The sequence below is a fragment of the Micropterus salmoides genome, unplaced genomic scaffold (assembly GCF_014851395.1).
Source record: "Micropterus salmoides isolate LMB-PRFRI ecotype aquatic unplaced genomic scaffold, ASM1485139v1 Ms_hic_scaffold_1640, whole genome shotgun sequence".
Classification (NCBI taxonomy): domain Eukaryota; kingdom Metazoa; phylum Chordata; class Actinopteri; order Centrarchiformes; family Centrarchidae; genus Micropterus; species Micropterus salmoides.
In genome coordinates this window covers 7,726-15,406 of record NW_024040753.1, presented here as the reverse complement: position 1 = coordinate 15,406, position 7,681 = coordinate 7,726, and positions in this window count along the sequence as shown.

Here is a 7,681-nt window from a genome sequence, read left to right as displayed (position 1 = left end):
TAGGTGGTAAGCCTGGCAGAGGGCTGCCCTTTCTAGATGGAAGCCTGCCTGATGCACTGTGGTGATTAAAAAATAAAACTGAAGGGTGGGGAGTGTGCTTAGGCTCTCATAGAAGCAGCCAAAATAAATGTTGCAGAACAGACGCATGATTGAGCAAAATACTTAAAGATATGGAGCCATGAGGCTGGAAATATTGATGTTAGAGCAGCAGCATAGGTCATCAACATGGCATGGTGCGGGAGGTGAGCGAATCCAACATTCAGAAACATGCTTGCAAAGAAAACATGATACTGTTCTCACTGACACAGGGGATGGTATTAGTGTACACTTAGTGCTATGGAGACAATTGAAAAACAGCAAAATCGTTTGCTCTTTGTAACTTTAAAAGTAGTGTGTTGTAGTTGGGGGTTGGGAGGTGCTGCATAATTCATGTGTTCGCTGTGACTGCAGCAGCCGCATTGGTCAACAGTTTTCTATTGAATCGAAATTATTTAATTATTTAGATTTCTTCCAGTAGGATGCCTGGGTCCTTCAGTGCCACGTGTCTGCTGTGGTACACAGGATGAGAAATTGCTTTATAATTACGAGCTCTTAGGTGGCATTTAAAAATCACATCACAAAACTACCAACAAATACAACCACTTACAACATTTAAATTGTAGTAGCAATCTTTTCTTATTTATTTATTATAACTGGTCATTCATAAATGTCTGTCCTACAGCCATAAATCAGAAAGACAATCTTACCACCACATAACGTGTTCTGTCACATAAAATGCAAGGCTGTATTTTTATTTTAGCAGGACAATCCCTTAAAGCTTTTCTCTAAAATGCTGACAGCGACACTATCGCCTCATGTAACACAGAGTTATAGAAAATAAAAGGTTTTTAGTAATGCACACAAGCTTGGGCATTAACTGTATCCATTCAAATCTGACTATGAATTACTATTCACTAAAGTAGATTATTATGGCCTAAATACATTAAATGAAATGAATGTGTTCATATGTTTTTGTAATGAACAAATGAATCAATGGTGTTATATCATGGATACGGATGAGCGGACCAATTTGTTGTGCACCACAGCTTGAGGGTCTCACAGGTTGGCCTTAGCTTTGTGCTCCTCTGCAGCAGCTTTCACAGTCCTTCATGTTATAACATACTGAATTTTTAAATTGAGTCGCATGTCTCTTTAAAAATGCATTTCCCACAGTCCTAGGTACTTGGACAAAGGACCCAGCTCAGGAATACTTCCTGTGTCAACACACGCTCAACAATAAAACTGTCTCATGCAGTTAAGTTACTGGATTACTAAAATCAGATGACAAACTTACACTCGACTTTTTATTAACGGCCTTAATGAGAAGCACCTTTTAGATATGCATGTTAATGTGCTTTCGAGTTATGGAACATCTTATCTAGAAGTATATAAAATACAAATGAGAAGAAGTTCATCCTAATTTACTTTTAAGAGGCCACATTGTGTGCTTTAGCAGCCAAAAACATAAACTCAACAGCAATAATTCAGAATGAGATATTAGCCTGAGTCTACTGGTATTAATCAAGCTTAAGCTATCCCAAATCAAACCGCCAAGAGAAACACAAACTGCAGAAGGAGGAGCCATAAATAATAACTACGTTATGTTACTGATCCTTGCAGATAAATTCTTACCTAGTCCAGAGAGGGTCAGAGGTCAGGGTCAGCCACACATAAGTGATGGGAGGAATTTAAAGACTTCATACAAGAAACCCCACAGGGCTGCAGTCAATAATAAGCATGCATGTGTACAGCCATCTCCTGGATAAACAAATAAACCTTAACACCCAACCTACTAAGTAAACAGATAGATCCAAATCACCCAAATAATATGTATGGATCCACATCCTCTCTCCCAACACAACAGAGATGCAGTGGAAAGTTACTGGAGCAGTGAAGGAGTGAGGGGTCCCAGACATATAACAATAGCTGTACTATTAGACCCACGCTACTGTAGATGCCAATTGCTGGACACTTGTTATCTCTCTGGAAGACTTGTGGCTCCTGTCACCAAGCATCAACTTGCAATAACGTTACTCCTGGTCACTTCTCCTGCTTTCTGACATGGTGGTGCCTATTATGGTGGGCAGTACATAGCTGGGGGTGTCCCAGTCTGGATGGGTGCTGGGTTTTGCTAGGTCAGGTGCACCACACTACACTAGTTTCACTTTAAGAAGCTTCATGCAGACTACACCAATTTGATAAAGCATTTTTCTGGGAGACCCCTGTGTTTTACTTGCAGATATGGAGATGAAAACAGACTCTTGTCTTATTAAAATAAGTTAAATTAAAATTCTGGAGACTCCTTTAGAAAACTATCAAGGCCCCCGGGGTTTCCTTGACTCCTGTTGGGGCACCGTTAATAAAAGCTTTAGCTAGCAAGTTACTGTCACTTCCAGAGAGCTCCCGGCCGGCCTTCTATTTCTAGCAGTAATAAGGAAATAGCCAGGACCATTTCTCTAACACACAGAGCGAAGTAAAATTGTCTTAACATACCCTCCGCCCGGGTACGAAGATCAGACATCGTTCTCTGGACGGGCGGCATCTCTCCACTCAGAGCCGGTGGACGGCACCTGTCAAGCGGCCGCTGCTTGTTAGTTTTGCTCCCTGTGGCTGTTGCTGCTGCTTCTCAACCGTCACAGATTTTTTTTTTTTTAAAAACGGCTACAATTCAACAGAGGAGCCTCTCTCATGCGGGAAGTACTGCTGTGTGTTTAATGCTAATGGAAGATATAGACGAGGTATAAACAACATTCATTCCCTGGTGGTAACAGAACCATGCCCAAGGAGCCCACGGCTTCACGGATCCCCCAGCATCCCGGTTCAAACGGCAGATTACACGGCGGATAGACGCCTTCGGTACAGCAGGACTGGACACGATTTACCATAAACTGACGTGAGGGGGACGGTGCCGCTTCACATTATGGACCGTACCACATTCAAGCTCAGCGGGAGGGGGGGTGACTGAACATAATAACTCTCATTTCACCGCGGCAAGGAAACAAAAATCATGAAAATGTTATTATTTTTTACGAGGACATAAATAGAGAATGTTCTGGATTTTAATAATGTTTAAGACAGAGATACGTTTTTAAAATTGGCCAACAAATTGTTCGTTGGCGTGGACACGTCCCCCCTCTGCAGGAGACGTTGCTCACATGTTGGAGACGTAACAATAGTATGCTTGGTGGGAGTTGGCTTTTCACAATTTTGAGTCTTGTTTTTTGTATAAAATGTGGTTATTAATAAGTTAATAATTATTGCAATGACAGGAAATAACAACCTTCACCTTTTAACGAAGATATATTAATGTATGCACAAATATATTCGAAATAGTTTGTATACATGGAAGGTCTCCACATACTGTATTTTGAAATACATGTGACTATACTGACATTTTTGTACAAATAATATATATATATATGTGTATCGTCCACTTCCCTACTTTTCAATATGGTTGATAATTACTGTTACATCTGTAATGATGGAATATGGTGATGCTTTTTGCAGTATATTAAAGACACAATATATCTGTATTTGTATTTATATTATTATATATATTCCCTAAAACACTAGAAATATATATTTATGTACCTTTATTTTAACCGTTAAAACTAGTGATTACTTTAGCTAATAACTTGTTGTTTATTATCATCAATGACACCAAAAATCCACACAGTGCAGAAATAAACAGGATTTACTGAGACACTATGGATTATAGACACTACCAAACTTGTGATTAAAAACACAGATCCCAGAATGCCATTTACATTTATTTGATATTATGTCATGATACACAGTGTTTGAAGTTGGCGGTGACCACCCCATACATGGAGAGTACATCTGCTCATTTGTAGAAGGAAATCATATGTGTCAAATGTGGGAGAGGGAGTTTATCCTCTACTTTCTTCATCTGGTTTACCTTTTAGTTATTTATTAACCAGAAAGGCAGTCTGCTGTTCATTGTACTTGTTGTTGACTGTACTTGTTGTAATTTATTAAAGGAGCGGTCTATAATATTTTGGAAGATTGTCTTTGTTTAACATTGTAATAATAAGAATCCGAAGAGAAGACTGATATCAATTACCATACTTCATCTGTACTCTATGTGAGTATAGAGACTGGAAATTAGGTATATAGCACAGAAGCTGGACACAGGTGGATGCAATTAACTTGACTTTTGTACACAGTGGAGATACGAAAATATCCAACTCCAGCAACCTCACTCTGATTTTACATCCGCTAACATTCAGGGATGTTTTCGATGTGGCAGAAGCTATGTCACCGATCTATTAAGGACCCTTCATTCATTCACCAACAGACTATAGACTTGTGAATTAAATGATCAATCCAAATGTCCATGTCTAAACTCATAATAATTTTGAAAATAAAATAGTTTTGCAGTGACAGATCATCTACTGACCACAACAAAAGAATAAAGCAGTTTTAAGTACACACTGGTATCAGTCCCTTTGTTATTATGTGACTATTATATACAGACAAGCTCAGCAGACGATATAATCCAGGGTGACTTACTCTTGCTTACTGTTTCCTTTATATCCCTCATCGGTGTCTCACTCTCCTGTCATGAATCTGTTCTAACGTGGACCCTTAGCTACCAAAAATAGGACAAAATATGTATGCAAAGACAAAGAGAAACAGCAGCAACTATGCGACTGCCTGGCTGCTGTACATACTGTAAATCAAAGTGTGTTCTCATTCTAGCTGCAGTCGAAACACAAACGACACAGGAGACAGCATTTGTACAGCTGCAGCACCACTGCAGTTGCCTGAGAGAACTGCAGTATTACAGACTTCAATTGTCAAGTGTGCAGTATTTTCATAAGGAGTGTCCTGCTTGTGTGTATTTACACAGAGAGAAAGGTGCATTTGTTAATGATGCCAGACGCCTTGCACATTTACATGTAATATGACACTTTATTAGGAGTGATTTAAGATGCTACTATTTTAATCCATGTTTCGCTTAAAATTAAAATTTACAGTTGAGGTGATAAGGAGAAACATAAAAACAGTCTGTAGGCTTTGTGTATGAGCAGTGCAGTAGAAGTTGGCTAATTTAACAACAGAAGGCAGATCTGTGTTTTTCTTTGAACAAAAAACCCCAGTAACTTAAGATTTCAGTATATTCATAATAATAATGAAAATGTAACTGTAAGTCTTATTCTCAACGGTCAAAGAGAGCTAAAACAAAAATACAGAAAGATTGTATTACATAGGAACCCAAGATTTAACACATCCAAAAATATGAAATGAACACCTGAACATCTACGCCTCCTCCTGTGCCTGCTAGAGACACATCTCTCCCAAAGATTTCCTTTTTTTCCCCCACTCCGCCTAATTCAACATCAGCTCGCCACCGAAGGGATTTGGCTCTGTGGCTCCCACGGTTGCTAAGCAACAGTGACAAGAAGCCTGCCTCTTCGATTATGTGTGTGCACACTGGTTTTGTGTTTTATAGCATATCCAGTCCAAACAATGACTCATTCAACCAGCCGTCAAAATTTCCACCACTGTCAAAATCTGTGTCAATTACAAACAGCACGAGTGTTTTATCAGTTTATTTACTTTACAAGGATGATCTAAAAGGATTTCACTGATCCTCCCTCCGAACCAGTTTGTTCTTTCCTAGGATTTTAAGGTTTTCTGTCTATATCTATACTGTCAGAATATGATCATGGAAAAAATGTCCAAAACATGAAGAGATCGGTCCCAGAAATGCAGACACATTTTTGGTCAGTAAAAAAAAGCCATTAACTGCCACCAGCAGTCCAATTTTAACTCAGCTTTTGGCTTTAAGCTTTTTCAAGGTACAAGGTAGATTTATTCATCATTTTACAACACAGGGTGGTATAACAAGATTAAGTTGTAGTTTCATTCATGCTGCTCACAAAAAGCAAATCTTATATACAAAAATTACATGCAGCAAATGGGTGGATAAATAACATGTCATATAGATAAAACTATTTTGCATGGTGCAGAGCTGAGGGTTAATTTTAGGAGTCTCACAGCCTGGGGAAGCCTGAGTTCAAAGAATATGGTCTCATCAACTGCAGTCATGAAAATATCAGCAACTATTGAATGGATTGCCATGACTTTCGTGTCTCCCACAGGAGAACTTGTAAACTAAGATTGTGAACATGTTAAACAACAACATGTTAGTACTGTGATTGTGCATTTGTTAGCATGCTGGTGTGTTAGCATTTAGCTCAAAGCACAACTGTGTCTAATTACAGCCTCACAGATTAGTCTTGTTTATTGTTCTTCTACAAAACTGACCCACAAGCAGTTATCTTTGGGAAGATTTTACTATGGTGATACTGTACTAGCAAAGATGCAGAAACAAAGTGAGATGTATCTCCACATTGCTTTGTAACTTCATGATCAAAAGTGTTTAGTAAATTAAAGTTTGGTCCATAATTGCAATCAATCGAAGCAGCACAAATGTGCCTCTTCTAAGCTACAAACTTGCTCAACAACTCACCTTTAAAATTCTCCCGCTCACCTTCTCTACATCAAACAATGATGAGTTTGCAGTGTCCTTCAGGAATAGCAAACAAACATCAGGTTGAATAACCAGCTGTTTGTAAGCTTCTGTCTGGGAGCCCTTTGCTTCTACAGGAAAATACTTTGAGCCACTTTACTGCTGCAGAAGAAATAAAAGTATTGCAGCTTAAACCCTGCAACAGCTGTACTGGATCCCATCCCAAATACTTTTTAAAGGTTATCCAGTTGACTATAGAGGATGAAGTACCAGCTATTTCCCTCACTGGCATCTTTTCCATGGTACAGAGAACTGCTATTGTGAAACCTCTCGTATATGTGTAACCTATAGACAACAATTTAGTTTGGCATTTATGCACACCACAGCACTGAGACAGCACTTAAGCTGTAAAAATGACAATGGGATAAGTGCATTTATTATTTTTAGCACTTTTAGACTCAGGAATGGCTTTGAGATTCTCAAAAAAAAAAGCATACCTGTGTTCACCATACCTGTGGCTCCAATCCCTTTGAAGTTGAGTTTGTAAATCTTTAGCCTCAAAAATTGAAATCTCAGTCTCAGGATACATTAATTCTGCTCTTTCTCACTTGGCTTAAATGACTGGATCATTGATTTTATCATTAATCATTGCTCCTTCTCTAAATACTGATCAAACCAAGCTGGTGGATGCAGCCATCAGACCTGCAGATGAGCCCTTCATTCTTTGCCTACAGCTCTTGAGGGAATGATTGGTCAGCCTGACATTTAGCTGTAATTGAATTGCATTCTGCCCCCTTGTGGACGTTGATGTGTAGTCAGGGGAGGTTAGGCAGTTTGATGGTCAACTAATCACAAATGATGAGTCACGGCGGAGTCATTTTCCTAAACCCTGTTACCAATAGTTGATTAATGTGTGCAAATCTTGCCAAACATGCACAAAGACACATTTCATGGTCTATAAGAGGTAAGAGTTGGATCAAATACTATAATCTCCTTTGCCCTAGATGTGGAGATCAATCTGATTCTGTCTTATTAGGACAGTCATTAATTTAACATAAAAAGAAAGCTGGCAATCTATGAATATATCTGTTCATTTACTCTGCACAAAATTAAAACCATTCATCACCCTGCACTGTTTAGCTT